Consider the following 17,760-nt stretch of genomic DNA (forward strand, 5'->3'; position numbering starts at 1 on the left):
TTCATTATCCTGAGCTGCAGTTCATATAAGAAAATCGATATAAATTATTCTTTATTTACCAGGTTTAAAAATAATGAATTAGTTGGTCAAGCATGGTGGCTGACATCTGTAATCTCAGCAATTTGGGAGGTTAAGGCGAGAGGATCACTTGAACCCAAGTTCAAGACGAGCCTGACCAATATAGGGAGCCCTCATCTCTACAGAAAGTTTAAAAATTAACCCGGCATGTTGACATGTGCCCATAGTTATTTGGAGGGCTGAGGTGGGAGGATCGCTTGAGCCTGGTAGGCAGAGATTGCAGTGAGTAGAGATCATGTCACTGAGCTCCAGCCTGGTCAACAGAGTAAGACCCTCTCTCTTAAATAATAACAGAATTAGTTTTCTAGTATCCTCTAAGTGAGAGTTGTTGGGATCTTTGTTTGACTTATCTTTATGAACTCATGGGTTTTAAATGTGAATAGAGGGTTAACAAAACTCGTGTTCTTTCTCTATGGAAAAATGACCTTGATTTAACTTTCTATATCTGTTTCCCTGGAAACCTAGTAAAGGTGGAATGTCAGCTATGTTACCAAGCAACACTTCTTATGGTAAAAATGACTTCTAATTATTAAGCTATACCTGCTCTGGGGGGACTGTCAATGAATTATAAATACCTGGTGGGAATTCATAGTTTGAACTTCTCTAAATGCAATGCATTCTTGATACTGGGATGCACCTTGCTAGGACCCCTGGAAGCTATTCCTACGAGATGAAAAACAGATATTACCTTATATGGAGAATAAGGCTGTTAAGCCAGATGACTCCCATACTCATTCGCTTAGGCCAAGTTCTGCAAGAAACAGACTATGAGAGAGAGATTTGCACCAAGGTTTACTGGGGAGTGCTTTTGGGAAATGAGGCCAACAGGACTGGACAGATTACTGGGGAGTGCTCTTGGGGAATGTGCCGAACAGGACTGGGCCTAGGAAAAAGCTAAACTGTGAAATAGTTACAACTGTAAACCTCAGCCAATTCCTCAAGGACCTCCTCACTAGCATGGACAGCACTTAAAGTTGTCCCAATTTAGACAGGGCTGCTCCCTGAATAGGGGAGTAACCCTGGGCAAGGCAGCTTCCCTCCTCTGATAGCAATTCCCAGAGAAAGATTCAGCTGTGAACTGTGAGCAGCCAACACTCTAAGCAATTAGAGGATGAGTGCCTCAATCCTACAAAGGTAACTGTGCAGCACACCACAGCATCACTATACCCACTCATTTGGCTTCATTTCTTTACACCTGACCCTGCCCTGCTGGTGTGCTGTTTTTCCTGTTCTACCATTTATCTTACATTTCCTGTCCAGATCTGGAATCACTCCTTTCTCTAAAACGCCCTACTTCCTTTTAGTGATACTCATAGACTACTCTGGGGGAAAAAAACGAGACCCATTACTACCGGGTAAGTCATGGTCTCTAGGCCTTTTCTGTGGCCAGTGTTAGAATTTTTTTTTTTCCAGATAAAATACATCATGGGTTCATATTGATATTTCACACTCAAATTCAGGACCACAAGGTTTTTTGACATCAGGAGTTGCCCATCGGTCTGTCCTTTCTCCTATGTCAAAAATACTGATTCACATTGACATCAACATAATTCATCATTTGTTTTACTGTATAATACATGCACAACACTTTCATAATAACACTACCCCTAACAATGTGATCACTGAAAGAATTTTTAAATTATCTTTGTTTGATTGCTTTTAGGGATAAACCCCACTGGAGATGTACAGTAAAATTACTGTGCTTTAACTTGAAATAATTCCCCACCAACTTAGTTTATAGTTACACTCATTTGTTTTGCTTTTTTACAATTGCTCTTTTTACTTTTATTTATAATTATGTAAAATGTTTTGATGATTTTAAAACCAGTTCTTTAAGTTGAGATATACAGCCCCTTCCACTCTGTTTCCGCCTTTGATCATAAATCTAAGCTCTTGGTTTATCTTTCCATATCATATGAATATATAAAACAGAGACCGAAGACCTTTTCTGAGATGAATGGTAGCATATTATATATACATTTCTACACCTTGCTTTTTTCACTCAATAATATATCTTTCAAAAACAGTTTAGGATGCTAGACAGGGGTTTTTCTTGTTATAATAGCTGCAGTAGACACCACTGTGTGCCTGTACCTTAGTTTATATAACCAGTTCCTATTGATGCATATTCAGATTGTCTCTAGTTTTGGGCACAAATAGTGCCATAATTAATCATCCAATAAATGAATTTTTAAAAATTTTTATCAGTGTATCTTTGGGCAAGATCCTCAGAAATAGTATTGTTAAGTCAACAGGTAAATAATTTAGAGAGTTATGTCAAATTCCCTTCTATAGGGTTTGTGTCATATAACATTCTCACCAGTAATGTACAGGAACGCCTGTTCCCCAAGTTTCGCTACGGAGTGTGTTCACAGTTTTTTGGAATTTTGGTAATCTGATTGGCAAAAAATGTTATCTTAGCCTAGTTTTATTTTGCATGTCTATTATGAGCAGAAGTGAGCAAATTTACCTATGGTTACAGGCCATTTATGTTTTTTCTGTAAACTTCATATTCTTAGCTCATTTTTCCATAGGACTCTTGATCTTTCTCATTCAAAATTTTGAGAAGCTTTCTAGATGTTAAGGAAATCAAATCCTTGCCTATGATATAGGGCACTAATTTTTTCCCTTTTTTTTATTGGTCTTTCTATTTTGTTAGTGGGGATGGTATTCTTGTGGGTGTTTTTTTTCTTTTTGCTGACTCTGTCCTTTAAAAGATTGTTGTTGTAATTATCAGTTTTTCATTATCAATACTTTTTTCTTTATTGTGTTTGTATTTTCTGTCATAATTAGAAAGGGTTTCCCCAATCACAGGTTATAAAGCAATTAACACAAGCTTTCTTCTATTACTTATAAGATTTTTTAAAACCACATTTAAATCTCTGATTCTTTCTGAATTTTCCCTGGTGGATAGTATGAGAAATGGATCCAATTTTGTTTTTATACATAAGGCTATCCAGTCCTCCTAACCCCATATATTAAATACTCCCTTTCCATCACTGATTTGAAAAGATATCATTATTAGATATTAAATTTCCACTTGCAATTTGGTCTATTTGAATTTTTTATTCTCTTCTAGCAGTCAATTATTCCATCAATACCAGTACTGTTCGACATAAAAAGTTACTGTTTTAACATTTATTATTACGTTGTAATATTTAGTACAGTATTTATTGCACATGGGCTTCTTGAATCTTTAAAGATTTATCAGAATTCCCTGTCAAAAAATATTTGGTCCTGGCGCCCATTTGTGGGAGAGCTCATTTGGTATTTTCTCTACTGATCCTATCACAGTTGGTCTGTTTAGACTTTCTACTACTGCTGGGATCAATCTGGCAAGTTGCATTTTTCTTAAAAAATGTCCATTTCATTTAGGTTTTACAATTAATTTGTTTGCATAGTTGTACACAATAGTCCAGTATAGTCGTCTAGAATTTCTGTTTTGATTATTACATGTCATTTTTATTTTGTGCATTTGCACTTTCTCCATTTATTTTTCTGCTAGATATGTGGGTGTTTGGACAATGTGGTTCATTTATTTTTCAAAGAATAAACTTTTTAGTTTATTTGTCATTTATTTGTCAACAGAAGTTTTCTGATTCATTAATTTCTGCTTTTATCTTTATTAATTTCTTCCTTCTGTTTTTTGTTTACCTTGTTCTTTTACAGGTTCTTTGAATTGGGTGTTAACTCACTTCTACTTTTTATTTTATTGATAGTTAATGCTATAAATTTTTCTTTGAAAACTGCTTTATATATAATAGGTTATAATATGTCATGCTTTTATTTTATCCGTAATAAATTATGCAATTTTATTTGCATTTTTGCTTTGATCTAAATGTTACTTAATATATTTTTTAAGTTCCTGGGAAGAAGAACCTTTGGATATTTCCTTTCTGGCATTAATTTCATTAATTTTTTTCATTGTGACCAGAAAATATTATTCCTACTCCTTGGAATGTATGGAGGTTTTCTCTGACTGCTAAAATATGGCTAATTTTCATGAATGACTCATGTGCATTTGTTTTTGCTTTTTAAGTTTGGGGGTACATGTGAAGGTTTGGTACATAGATAAACGTATGTCATGGGGGTTTGTTGTACATATTCTTTCATCAGCCAGTTATTAAGACCAGTACCCAATAGTTACCTTTTCTGCTCTTTTCCCTCCTCCCACTCTCCCCCCTCAAGTAAACCCCAGTATCTCTTCTTTCCTTCTTTGTGTTCATAAGTTCTCATCATTTAGCTCCCACTTTTAAGTGAGAACATGTGGTATTTGGTTTTCTGTTCCTGTATTAGTTTGCTAAGGATAATAACCTCCAGCTTCATCCATGTTCCCACAAAAGACATGTGCTTTTTCTTTTTAATGGTGGAACAGTATTCCATGGTGTATGTGTACCACATTTTCTTTATTCAATGTGTCATTGGTGGGCATTTAGGTTGGTTTCGAGTCTTTGCTGTTCTGAATAGTGCTGCAATGAACATTCATGTGCATGTGTCTTTATGGTAGAATGATTTATACACCTTCAGGTACATACCCAGTAATGAGATTGCTGAGTTGAATGGCAGTTCTGCTTTTAGCTCTGTGGGGAATCACCATACTGCTTTCCACAGTGGTTGAACTAATTTACACTCCTACCAACAGTGTATAAGTATTTCCGTTTCTCTGCAATCTCACTAGCATCTATTATTGTTTTACTTTTTAATCATAGCCATTCTGACAGGTGTGAGATGGTATCTCATTCTGGTTTTGATTTGCATTTGTCTGATGATCAGTGATATTGAGCTTTTCTTCATATGCTTTTTGGCGGCATATATGTCTTCTTTTAAAATGTGTCTGTTCACGACCTTTACCCACTTTTTAATGGGGTTGATTTTTCTTGTAAATTTGTTTAAGTTCCTTATAGGTGCTGGCTATTAGACCTTTGTCAGATGCATAGTTTCCAAATATTTTCTCCCATTCTGTAGGTTGTCTGTTTACTCTGTTGACAGTTTCTTTTGCCGTGCAGAAGCTCTACAGTTTAATTAGATCTCATTTGTCAAGTTTTGCTTTTGTTGCAATTGCTTTCAGTGTCTTTGTCATGAAATAGTTGCCCATTCCTATGTCCAGGATGATATTGCCTCGGTTGTCTTACAGGTTTTTTTTTTTATATAGCTTTGGGTTTTACACTTAAGTCTTTAGTCTATCTTAATTTTTGTATACAGTGTAAGGAAGGGGTCCAGCTTCAATCTTCTGCATATGGCTAACCAGTTACTCCAGAACCATTTATTGAATAGGGAGTCTTTTCCCCACTGCTCATTTTTGTCAGCTTTGTCACAGATCAGATGGTCATAGAAGTGTGGCCTCATTTCTGGGCTCTCCATTCTGTTTTATTGGTCTATGTGCCTGTTTTTGTACCAGTACTGTGCTGTTTTGATCACTATAGCTCTGTAGTATAAAGTTGAGTAACATCATGCCTCTGGCTTCATTCTTTTTGCTTAGGATTGCTGTGGCAATTTGGGTTCTTTTTTGGTTCTATATGAAATTTAAAATAAATTTCTCTCGCTCTGTAAAGAATGTCATTAGTAGCTTGATAGGAATAGCATTGAATCTGTAAATTGCTTTGGACAGTATAGCCATTTTAATGACACTGACTCTTCCCATCCATGAGTATGGGATGTTTCTCTATTTGTTTGTGTTTTCTCTGATTTTTTTGAGCAATATTATGTAATTCTCATTGCAGAGACCTTTCACCTCCCTGGTTAGCTGTATTCCTAGGTATTTTATTCTTTCTGTGGCAGTTGTGAATGGGATTGCCTTTCTGACTTTGCTTTCCATTTGAATGTTGTTGGCGTATAGGAATGCTAGTGATTTTTCTACATTGATTTTGTACCCTTCAACTTTGTTGAAGTTGTTTATCAGCTGGAGGAACTTTTGGGCCAAGACTATGGAATTTTCTAGACATAGAATCATGTCATCTGTAAACAGAGATAGTTTGACTTCCTCTCTTCATATTTGGATGTCTTTTATTTCTTTCTCTTGCCTGATATTCTGGCTAGCACTTCCAATACTATGTTGAATAGAAGTGGTGAGAGAGGGCATACTTGTGCTAGTTTTCAAGGGGAATGTTTCCAGGTTTTGCCCATTCAGTATAATGTTGGCTGTGGGTTTGTCATACATGGCTCTTATTATTTTGAGGTATGTTCCTTCAACACCTAGTTTATTGAGAGTTTTTAACATTAATGAATGTTGAATTTTGTGAAAAGCCTTTTCTGCATCTATTGAGATAATCATGTGGTTTTTGTCTTTTTGTGTGATGAATCACATTTATTGATTTGGGTATGTTGAACCAACCTTGCATCCTGGGATGAAGCCCATTTGATCACAGCAGATTCATTTTTTGATGTGCTGTTGGATTCCGTTTGCAAGTATTTTGTTAAGAATTTTTGCATCAATGTTCATTAAGAATATTGGCCTGAAGTTTTTTTGCTGTTGTAGTGTCTCTGCCAGGTTTTGGTATCAAGATGATGATGATCTCATAGAATTAGTTGGGGAGGAGTTCCTCCTCCTCATTTATTTGGAATTGTTTCGGTAGGAATGGTACCAGCTCTTTTTTGTACATCTGGTAGAATTTGGCTGTGAATCTATCAGATCCCAGGCTTTTTTTGGTTGACAGGCTATTTAGTACTCATTCAATTTTGGGACTTGTTATTAGTCTGTTCAGGGAATCACTTTTTCCTCACTCAGTCTTGAGTGGGTATATGTGTCCAGGAATTTATCCATCTCTTTTCTAATTTGTGTGTGTAGAGGTGTTTGTAGAAGCTTCTGATGGTTGTTTTTATTTCTGTGGGGTCAGTAGTAACATTCCCTTGATCATTTCTAATTGTGTTTATTGGGATTTTTTTTATTAATCTAGCTAATGGCCTATATTATTTTTTTCAAAAACTCAACCCTTGAATTCATTGATCTTTATTATGATACTTTAAGTTCTGGGGTATGTGTGCAGAGCATGCAGGTTTGTTACATAGGTATACGCATGCTATGGTGGTTTGCTGCACCCATTAATCCATCATCTACATTAGGCATTTCTCCTAATGCTGTATCTCCCTTAGCCCCCCAAACCCTGACAGGCTGGTATGTGATGTTCCCCTCCCTGTGTCCATGTGTTCTCATTGTTCAACTCCCATTTATGAGTGAGAACATGCAGTGTTTTGTTTTCCATAGTTGTGATACTTTGCTGAGAATGATGGTTTCCAGCTTCATATGTCCCTGCAAAGGACATGAACTCATCTTTTTTTATTGCTGCATAGTATTCCATGGTGTATATGTGCCACATTTTCTTTATCCAGTCTATCATTGATGGGCTTTTGGGTTGATTCCAAGTCTTTGCTATTGTGAACAGTGCCACAATAAGCATACATGTGCATGTGTCTTTATAGTAGCACGATTTATAATCCTTTGGGTATATACCCAGTAATGGGATTTTGATCCTTGAGGAATCACCACACCATCTTCCACAATGGTTGAACTAATTTACATTCCCACCAACAGCGTAAATGCGTTTCTATTTCTCCACATCCTCTCCAGCATCTGTTGTTTCCTGACTTTTTAATGATCACCATTCAAATTGGTATGAGATGGTATCTCATTGTGGTTTTGATTTGCATTTCTCTAATGACCAGTGATGAGCATTTTTTCATATGTTTGTTTGCAGCATAAATGACTTCTTTTGAGAAGTGCCTCTTCATATCCTTTGCCCACTTTTTGATGGGGTTGTTTGGTTTTTTTCTTATAAATTTGTTTAAGTTCTTTGTAGATTCTGGATATTAGCCTTTTGTCAGATGGATAGATTGCAAAAACTTTCTCCCATTCTGTAAGTGGCCTTTTCACTCTGATAGTTTCTTTCACTGTGTAGAAGCTCTTTAGTTTAATTAGATCCCACTTGTCAGTTTTGGCATTTGTTGCCATTGATTTTGGTGTTTTAGACATGAAGTCTTTGCTGATGTCTATTTCCTGAATGGTATTGCCTAGGTTTTCTTCTAGGATTTTTATGGTTTTAGGTCTTACATTTAAGTCTTTAATCCATCTTGAGTTGATTTTTGTATAAAGTATAAGGAAGGGGTCCAGTTTCAGTTTTCTGCATATAGCTAGCCAGTTTCCCCAACATAATTTATTAAATAGGGAATCTTTTCCCCATTGCTTGTTTGTCAAAGATCAGATGGTTGTAGGTGTGTGTGGTGTCGCCAATCTTTTGAATGGTTTTTTCTGTCTCAATTTTCTTCAGTTCAGCTCTAATTTTTATTATTTCTCATTTTCTGCTAACTTTGTGATTTATTTGTTCTTGCTTCTCTAATTCTTTCAGTTGTGAAGTTAAGTTGTTAATTTGATATCTTTAGAACTTTTTGATAGGGACATTTAGTGCTATGAGTTCTCCTATTAACACTGCCTTAGCTGTGTCCCAGAAATTCTGGTATGTTGTATTTTTGTTTTCATTATTTGCAAAGAACTTCTTGATTTCTACCTTAATTTCATTATTTACCCAAATGTCATTCAGGAACATGTTGTTTAACTTTCATGTAATTACATGATTTTGAGCAATTTTCACAGTATTGACTTCTATTTTTATTATGCTGTAGTCCAAGAGTATGTTTGGTATCATTTTGATTCTTTTACATTTGTTGAGATTGTTTTATATCCAATTATGTGGTCAGTTTTAGAGTATGTGCCATGTGATGATGAGAAGAATGTATATTCTATTGTTTTGGGGTGGAGAGTTCTGTAGATATCTATCAGATCCATTTAACCCAATGTTAAGTTTATGGTCCTGAATATCTTTAATTTTCTGCCTCAGTGATCTGTCCAATACTGTCAGTGGAGTGTTGCAGTCTCCCACTATTATTTTGTGGGACCGTATGTCTCTTTGTAGGTCTCCAATAACTGCTTTGTGACTCTGGGTGCATATGAATCTGTGTTGGGTGCATGTATATTTATGATAGTTAGGTCTTGTTGAATTGAACCATCTATGATTATCTAATCTCCTTTTTTCTTTGTTGGTTTGAAATCTGTTTTGTCTGAAATTAGGATTACAATACCACTTTTTTCTGTTTTCCATTTGCTTGGTAGATTTTCCTCCATTCCTTCATTTTGAGCCTAGGAGTGTCATTATATGTGAAATGGGTCTCTTGAAGACAGCATACAATTGGCTCTTGCTTTTTTATCCATCTTGCTACTCTGTACCTTTTAAGTGGGGCATTTAACCCGTTTACATTCAAGGTTAGTATTGGTATGTGTGGCTTTGATTCTGTCATGTGCTGTTAGCTGGTTATTACGTTGGTTTGTTTGTGTGGTTGCTTTACAGTGTCACTAGTCTGTGTGTTTAAGTGTGTTTTTATATCAGCTGATAGAGGTCTTTTCTTTCTATATTTAGTGCTCCTTTCAAGATCTCTTGTAGGGCAGGTCTGGTGGTAATTAATTCCCTCAACATTTACCTGTCTGAAAAGGATCTTATTTTTCCTTCATTTAGGAAGCTTAGTTTGGCTGAATATGTAATTCTTGAAGATGTTTTCATTTTTAAGAATGTTGAATATAGGCCCTCAATTTCTTCTGGCTTGTAGGGTTTCAGCTGAAAGGTAAGCTGTTATCCGGATGAAGTTCCCTTTGTATGTGACCAGTCCTTTCTCTCTAGTTGCCTGTAACATATTTTTTCATTTTGATCTTGGAAAATCTGATAATTATGTGTCTGGGGGATGATCTTGTGTAGAATCTTGCAGGAGTTCTCTGTATTTCCTGAATTTGACTCTTGGCCTCTCTATCAAGGCTGAAGACATTTTCATGGATGATATTCTGAAATATGTTTTCCAAGTTGTTTGCTTTCTCCTCCTCCCTTTCAGGGATGCCAGTGATTCATAGATTTGGCCTCTTTACATAATCCCATACTTCTTGGAAGTTTTGCTTATTCTTTTTTTCTTTATTTTTGTCTGACTGTCTTATTTCAGACAATCAGTCTTCAAGTTCTGAGATTCTTTCCTCAGCTTAGTTTTTTCTACTGTTAATACTTGTGAATGCATTGTGAAATTCTGGTATTGTGTTATTCAGCTCTGTCAGATCTCTTAGGTTCTGTTTAATACTGACTACTTCATTCTTCAGCTCCTGTATTGCTTTATTTTGATTCTTATTTTCCTTGAATTGGGTTTTCCTATCCTCCTGAATCCTGATGATCTTAGTTGTTATTTATATTCTGAATTCTATTTCTGTCATTCTAGCCAGTTCAGCTTGGTTAAGAACTCCTGTTGGAGAATTGGCACAATTATTTGGAGGACAAATGATACTCTGGCCATCTGAGTTACCAGAGTTCTTGCATTGGTTCTTTCTCATCTCTGCATGTGGCTGTTTTTTTTTTTTTTAACGGCAGTGTAAATTGACTACAGTCAATACACTTATTTTCTGGATGTTTTCACTGGGCCAAGACTTTGTGCAGGATCTTTATTCAAAGCTGACTTCTGTCTGTGGTTTCAGAGGCAGGTATGTTAGTGAGGTATTTTTGGTGTTGAAGGTTTAGGGTGTGATTCAGCAGGTGGAACTTAGGCTTATTGGTCAGTTGGTAGACTCTTACTTGGTTGTGCAGTTCCCTTATGTTCTGTCACAGCTGCAACCATGTTCCCTGCCAAAGCTTTGAAAGTGTGGGTTCCTCTCCCCCTTGAGTGATGGCTGTAGATCATAACTTGGCATTCCTGGGCTGTCAACTGCAGTTCTGAGATGATCTCAGTGTTTGTGTCCCTTCCCCATCTTGGAGGTAGTAGAGAAAGGGATCTTAGTAGTGGCTGTGGCCAAGGGCCATTTGCTTGTCTCCTGGGGGCTCTACCCCAGAGAGATGCAGGTCAGCAATCACTCAGTGCAATCAGCCTAGGATGGAGGGTCTGTTCTGTGGGCCCAAGCCAGGGGTTTCCTGTCTTGTGATGAGCAGTAGGGGGCAGGGGGAACCCTTGGGAGAGAGACTGGACACTTCTCCTTGGGCTGACTGCAGCTTGTTGGAGATATGGATAAGGCACTTAGGGTCTTTGGTCCTTCATTAGTACAAGGGTGGCAAGGGCAGTTCCACTGCCAAGGCAGTGGCAGAGAGGCTTTCAGTTGCCCCTGGAGGCTGTCCAGGGAGTTGCTGAGTTGCTACTGGCTCAATAGCTCTGGTGAGGGGTGGATGGAGGCCCAGGCCTGGAAGACCTGCCTTGTGAAGAGATACAGGAATGAGCCCCCATGTAACAATCTGGCCACTTTTCCATAGAGCTGCTGTAGTATGCTTGGGGCCCATTCCATTCCCTGTCACTACAGAGGCAAGTTAATGTTTTCTTTGTAATTAGACTATATCTGATATCTGTATAATATCTTCAGTTCTTCTTTACCAAGGGTCTTACTCTGTTCTGAAACATGGCATCTCAGGCAGCTCCAGCACCACTGGACACAGGAAACTCCTGGGTCTCTGACTCTAGCTCTCCTCAACCCCTTCTCTCATGTGCATTTGAAAAGATGGTCTATTGTCTGTTACTAGGATTCAGAAGTATTCATTATATTGTTTAGATTTACAATCTTACAAATGTTTGTACAATTGATCTGTCTTTGATTGAAGAGCTGTATTAAAGTCTTTAATTTTTTATAGGTGAGTTAAGCCTATTTATGTAGTTTGATTTGAGCAGTATTGTTGGCTTTACTTCTAACATATTATTTTATGTTGTACTTTTATTTTTACTATATATACAAAGACTATATTTAAGCTATATGCTCTATTTATGTTGTCCATTTTAGATATTTTTCCATTTAAAAATTATTTATTTAATGGTTACTATACCAAATTCAAGACAGTGAAAAAAAATTCTACTCTTATATTGAGAAATAAAAGTCTATAAAGGCCAATTCTCTACCTTAAATCTTGTCTGGCTTTAGTAACTGCTTGATCAATAGAATGCAGCAGAAATAGTGTTGTAAGACATCAATATTAGGTCATAAGATGCCTAGTAGCTGTCACACAGATCCCTTAAAATATTTTCCCTGAGAGCCTCAGCTGCCATATAAGAAGTTTGATTACATGAGGCCACCAAACTAAAGAAACCATGGCAGTCTTTGCTGAACCCAGTCTTTGAATGAACCCTGCCAAAGTGTCATACATGTGAGCAAAGCCAACTTGAATGTTTCAGAGTAGAAGAGTTCTTAGTTCCAAGTCATTAAAAAAAAATCTGTGTCCAATCATTAGCTGACCATTAAGTTAACAGAATAGAGATTTCAGTGACTACACATAAAAAGGAATACAGACCTTACAGAATTTGTTCGGAAAGTTACTTAGCAAACCACAACTATAAGCAGCAACAACAACCAACCCTGGGGAAGGCAGAGTCTGAATTCCAGAATTCAGATTGTTGTCTTTGAAATGTCTGGTTTATTACTCTGTTCTTGTATTACTCTAAATAAATACCTGAGACTGGGTAATTCATGAAAAAGAAAAAGAAAAGAAAAAAAGAAAATTTGCTCATGGTTCTGCAGGCTGTACAAGAAATATAGTGACTTCTGCTTCTGAGGAGGCCTCAGGAAACTTATAATCCTGGGGTAAGGTGAAGGCGGACCCAGCATTTCACATGGCCAGAGCAGGAGGAAGAGAGAGTAGGGGGAGGTGCTAAATACTTTTAAACAACCAGATTTCATGAGAACTCACTCACTGTCACAAGAACCGCACCAAAGAGGATGCTGTTAAGCCATTCCTGAGAAACTGCTCCCATGATCCAATCACATCCCACCAGGTCCCACCTGCAACATTGGGGATTACAGTTCAACATGAGATTTGGCTGGGTACACAGAACCAAACCATATCATCTCGTTATAAACAAAAAATTACAAGACATACAAAACAAGATAAAAAAGAGAGAAAGTATAGCCCATTCATGCAAGAAAAATAAGCAGTCAATATATATTATCCCTGAAGTGCAGACATTGGTTTTCTAGGAAAGGACTTAGAATTCGCTATTTTAAAAAAAGTTGAAGAACTAAAGGAATTTGTGTCTGCAGAACTAAAGGAAAGTCTAAGAACAAAAATAAAGACTATGAGTAAAGAGAAACATTAAAAAAATAGAAATTCAGCAGTCCATTAAAAAACTAGAAATTTAGGATGATGTAAGACATCATTGCTGGACATGGTGCCTCACGTCCGTAATTCCAGCACTTTGGGAGGCCCAGGTGGGCAGATCATGAGGTCAGGAGATCGAGACCATCCTGGATAACATGGTGAAACCCTGCCCCTACTAAATATAGAAAAAATTAGCTGGGCATGGTGGCATGCACCTGTAGTCCCAGCTACTTGGGAAGCTGAGGCAGGATAATCACTTGAACCCGGGAGATGGAGGTTGCAGTGAACTGAGATCCCACCACTGCACTATAGCCTGGATGACAGAGCAAGACTCCATCTCAAAAAAAAAAAAAAAAAAGACATCATCAAGAATACCAGCATAGGCTGGTATATGGTAATTATAGAAGTACAAAAGAGAGAGAATGAGGAAGAAAGAAAATTGAAGAAATAATGGCTAAAAACTTCCCAAAGTTGATGAAAAACACTAAGTAACATATCAAAAATCTCCACAAATTAGAAACATAATAATAAACTCAAAGAGATTCACCCTGGACACATCATAATCAAACTATTCAGATAGAAACTTGAAAAAGACAAGAGAAAAACAATGAATTTACTTATCTCACATGAGAAGTAATTCACACGCAATCTTCAGTAAGACTAACAGTAGATTTCTCCTCAGGAATAATGGAAGCCAAGACTACAGGGAGGCAGAGCAACATGGCTGAAGAGAAATTTCCATCAATCATCCCCTGCATGGGAACACCAAATTGAACCACTATTCACACACAAAAAAACCACTTTCATAAAAACCAAAACTCAGGTGAGCAATCACAGTACCTGTTTTTAACATCATAGTGAGAAAAGAGGCACTGAAGGGGGTAGAAAATATAGTCTTGAATCACCTGCAGCACACCCCTCTCTCATTCCCTGGCAGCAGCTGTGTGGCACACAGAAAGAATGTATGTGCTTGGGGGAGGGAAAGCAAAGTGATTGTGGGACTTTGCATTAGAACTCAGTGCTGCCCTTTCACAGCAGAAAGCAACACAGGGCAGAACTCAGTGGCACCCACGGAGGGATCATTTAGACAAACCATAGCCAGAGGCAGATTGTCTATCCCAGCAGTTGAAACCTGAGTACTCACAAGCCCCTGTACTGTGGGATGAGGTTCTCTGGGGTCCTAACTAAACTTGAAAGGAAATCTAGGCCACAAGGTCTGCAATTCCTGGGCAAGTCCTGGTGCTGTGCTGGGATTAAAGCCATTGGACTTGGGGCACACATGACCTAGTGAGACACCAGCTAGGGTGACCAAGGGCTTGTGTCACCCCTCCCCAATCCTAGACAGCTCAGCTCACATCTCTGGGAGAAACCCCTTTCTTCTGCTTGAGGTGAAGAGAAAAGAGAGTAAAGAGAACTTTGTCTTGCAGTGTGAATACCAGCTCAAGCACAGTAGAGCAGGGCACCAGGCAGAGTTGGGAGGCCACTATTCCAGGTGCTAGCTTCCAGAGGACATTTCCAGACACAACTTGGGCCAGAAGGGACCCACCGCCTTGAAGTTAAGAACGCAGTCCTGGAAGGATTCATCACCTGCTAGCTCAAGTACCCTTGGGCCCTAAATAATCAACAATGGTAGACAGGTAGTACTCACCTTGATGAGTACCGGGTCTCACCTTTAGTCAGAGTCAGTGCCATGCTGGCTTTAGTTGTGATCTACCATATTCCCAGCTGTGATGTTAGGGTGAGAGGCTTCTTATGCTTGAGGAAAGGAGAGAAAAGATTGAAGGAGACTTTGCCTTGCAGCATAACATCAGCTAAGCTACAATGGAGTAAAGCACCAAGTGGGATCCTGCAGTCCTTGAATCTATGCCTTGGATCCTGGACAGTATTTCTGAACCTGCCCTGGGCCAGAGGGGAGACCAGTTCCCTGAAGGGAGAGACACAGGCCTGGCTGCATTCATCACAAGCCAACTAAAGAGCCTCTGGGCTGTGAGTGAACATCAGCAGTAGCCAGGCAGTGCTCACCATAGACCTGTGGTAGTGGCGGCCATGCAGAGAGACTTCTCTGCTTGAGGAAAAGGGAGGAAAGAATGGGAAGAACTTGGTCTTGCAGCTTGGGTGCCAGCCCAGTAATAGCAGAATAGAGTACCAGCTAGATTCCTAAGGTTCCTGACTCCAGGTCCTAGCTCCTGAACAGCATCTATGGATCTACCTGGGGCCAGGGAAACTTACGTCTTGAAGGGAAAGACACAAGCCTGGCTGGATTTGCCATCTGCTTACTGTAGAGCCCATGGACATTAAATGAACATAAGTGGTAGTCATGCAGTGGTCACTATAAGTTTTGGATGAGCCCCAGTGCTGTGCTGCCTTTGGGTCTAACCTGGCATGGTCCAAGTGGTGGTGGCCACAGGGGTGTTTGTATCACCCCACAACCAAGTCCATGAAGCTCATCACGGAGAGAGAGATTTTGTTTGGGAGAAAGTAAGAGAAGAGAACAAGAGTCTCTCTCCCTTGTAATTGAGGGATTTCTACTGGATCTTACCCAAGACCACCAAGGTGGTACCTATATGAAATTGCAAGAGCCATACTGTTAATGGGCTTGGAGCATCCCCTAATGCAGATACGGCTGTAGTAAACAAAGACTTAGATCACAACACCCAAATCATTTTGAATACTTAGAAAGCTTTCTCAAGAAGGATGGGTACAAACAAGCCCAGAATGCAAAGATTATAGTAACTAACTCTTCAATGCCCAGACACCAATGAACATGCACAAACATCAAAACCATCTGGAAAAACATGACCTCGCCAAATGAACTAAATAAAGCACTAGTGAATAATTTCAGAGAAACAGATATGTGACCTCAGACAGAGAATTCAGAATAGCTGTTTTGAGGAAACTCAATGAAATCCAAGATAACACAGAGAAGAAATTCAGAATCCTATCAGATAACTTTAACAAAGAGATTGAAATAATTTAAAAGAATCAAGCAGAAATTCTGGAGCTGAAAAATGCAATTGACATATAGAAGAATACGTCAGAATCTCTTAACAGCAGAATTGATCAAGAAAAAGAAATGATTCATGACCTTAAAGACAGGCTATTTGAAAATACACAATTGGAGGAGACAAAAGGAGAAAGAATAAGAAAAATGAAGGATGCCTACAAGATCTAGAAAATAGTCTGAAAAGGGCAAATCTAAGAATTATTGGCCTTAAAAAGAAGGTAGAGGGAGAAATCAGAGTAGAAAGGTTTTTCAAAATAATAACAAAAGAGAACTTTCTGAACATAAAAAAAGATATCAATATTTAAGTACAAGATTATAAAACATCAAGCAGATTTAACCCAAATAAGGTGACCCAAAGACATTGAATAATCAAACTCCCAAAAGTCAAAGGTAAAGAAACGATCCTAAAAGCAGCAAGAGAAATCAAACAAATGATATACAAAGGAGCTTCAATATGTCTAGCAGCAAACTTCTCAGTGGAAAACTTACAGGCTAGTAGAGAGTGGCATGACATATTTCAAGTGCTGAAGGAAAAATATTTTATTCTAGAATAGTATATCTGGCAAAAATATCCTTCAAACATGAAGGAGAAATAAAAACAAAAGGTCTGGGTGCGGTGGCTCATGCCTGTAATCCCAGCACTTTGGGGGGCCGAGGTGGACAGATTACGAGGTCAGGAGATCAAGACCATCCTGTCCAACATGATGAAACCCCACCTCTACTAAAAATACAAAAATTAGCTGGGTATGGTGGCGTGTGCCTGTAATCCCAGCTACTTAGGAGGCTGAGGCATGAGAATCGCTTGAACCCAGCAGGCGTTGCAGTGAGCCGAGATCGTGCCACTGCACTCCAGCCTGGCGACAGAGTGAGACTCTATCTCAAACAAACAAACAAACAAAAAACAAACAAAAGCTGAGAGATTTCATCAACACCAGACCCATTCTACAAAAAAAGCAAAAGGGAGTTCTTCAATCTGAAAGAAAAGGACATTAATGAGCAACAAGAAATCATCTAAAGGTACAAAACTCACTAAATATATAGAAAAATAGAATATAAAACATAACTGTGATGTGTAAGATACTCATATCTTGAGTAGTAAGACTAAAAGATGAACCAATAAAAAATAATAACTACAATGACTTTAAGAAATAGTACAATAAAATATAATTAGAAACAACAGTGGAATGAATTTAAAGAATTGTATTAGTTTTCTCCTTGGTTTTCTTATGCATTCATTATTAATTGGTCATCAGTTTAAAATCTGGGATTGGAGGGGCCAAGATGATCAATCAACTAGAAGCAGCTGCAATCTGTGGCACTCACAGACAGGAATGAAAACACAAGTGAATTCAGGATCTTCAACTGAAATATCCAGGTTCTCACACTAGAACTGACTAGCAAACAACTCAAAGAAACTAGGGTGGGGTGATGGCGCACCCAGGAGTGACACAGAGCCAAAGAAACTCCCACCCCTAGCCAAGGGAAACAGTGAGTGATTGTGCAACCCGGCCCAGGAAACCACACTTCTCCACAGATCTTTGCAACCCACTGATCAGGAGATCCCCTCGAGCCCACACCACTAGGGCCTTGGGTCTA

At 38.3% G+C, this 17,760-nt stretch overlaps 1 long non-coding RNA gene across 14 annotated transcripts in view; it reads right to left on the reverse strand.

The window, feature by feature from the left end:
* The window catches only part of LOC105469972 (uncharacterized), a 98,177-nt gene that overhangs the window by 50,512 nt on the left and 29,905 nt on the right, over window positions 1-17,760 (reverse strand). The window contains exons 3-4 of one of the 14 annotated variants that reach the window (XR_011619756.1): window positions 14,809-14,915; window positions 767-829 (exon numbers count right to left, since the gene is read on the reverse strand). The exons of 10 other annotated variants lie outside the window; for them this stretch is intronic. This is a non-coding gene — a long non-coding RNA (uncharacterized lncRNA). The remainder of the gene's footprint in view (window positions 1-766; window positions 830-14,808; window positions 14,916-17,760) is intronic. 3 more of the 14 variants (XR_011619758.1, XR_011619759.1, XR_011619753.1) reach the window with 3 other exon arrangements.

The sequence above is a fragment of the Macaca nemestrina genome, chromosome 2 (assembly GCF_043159975.1).
Source record: "Macaca nemestrina isolate mMacNem1 chromosome 2, mMacNem.hap1, whole genome shotgun sequence".
NCBI lineage: Eukaryota > Metazoa > Chordata > Mammalia > Primates > Cercopithecidae > Macaca > Macaca nemestrina.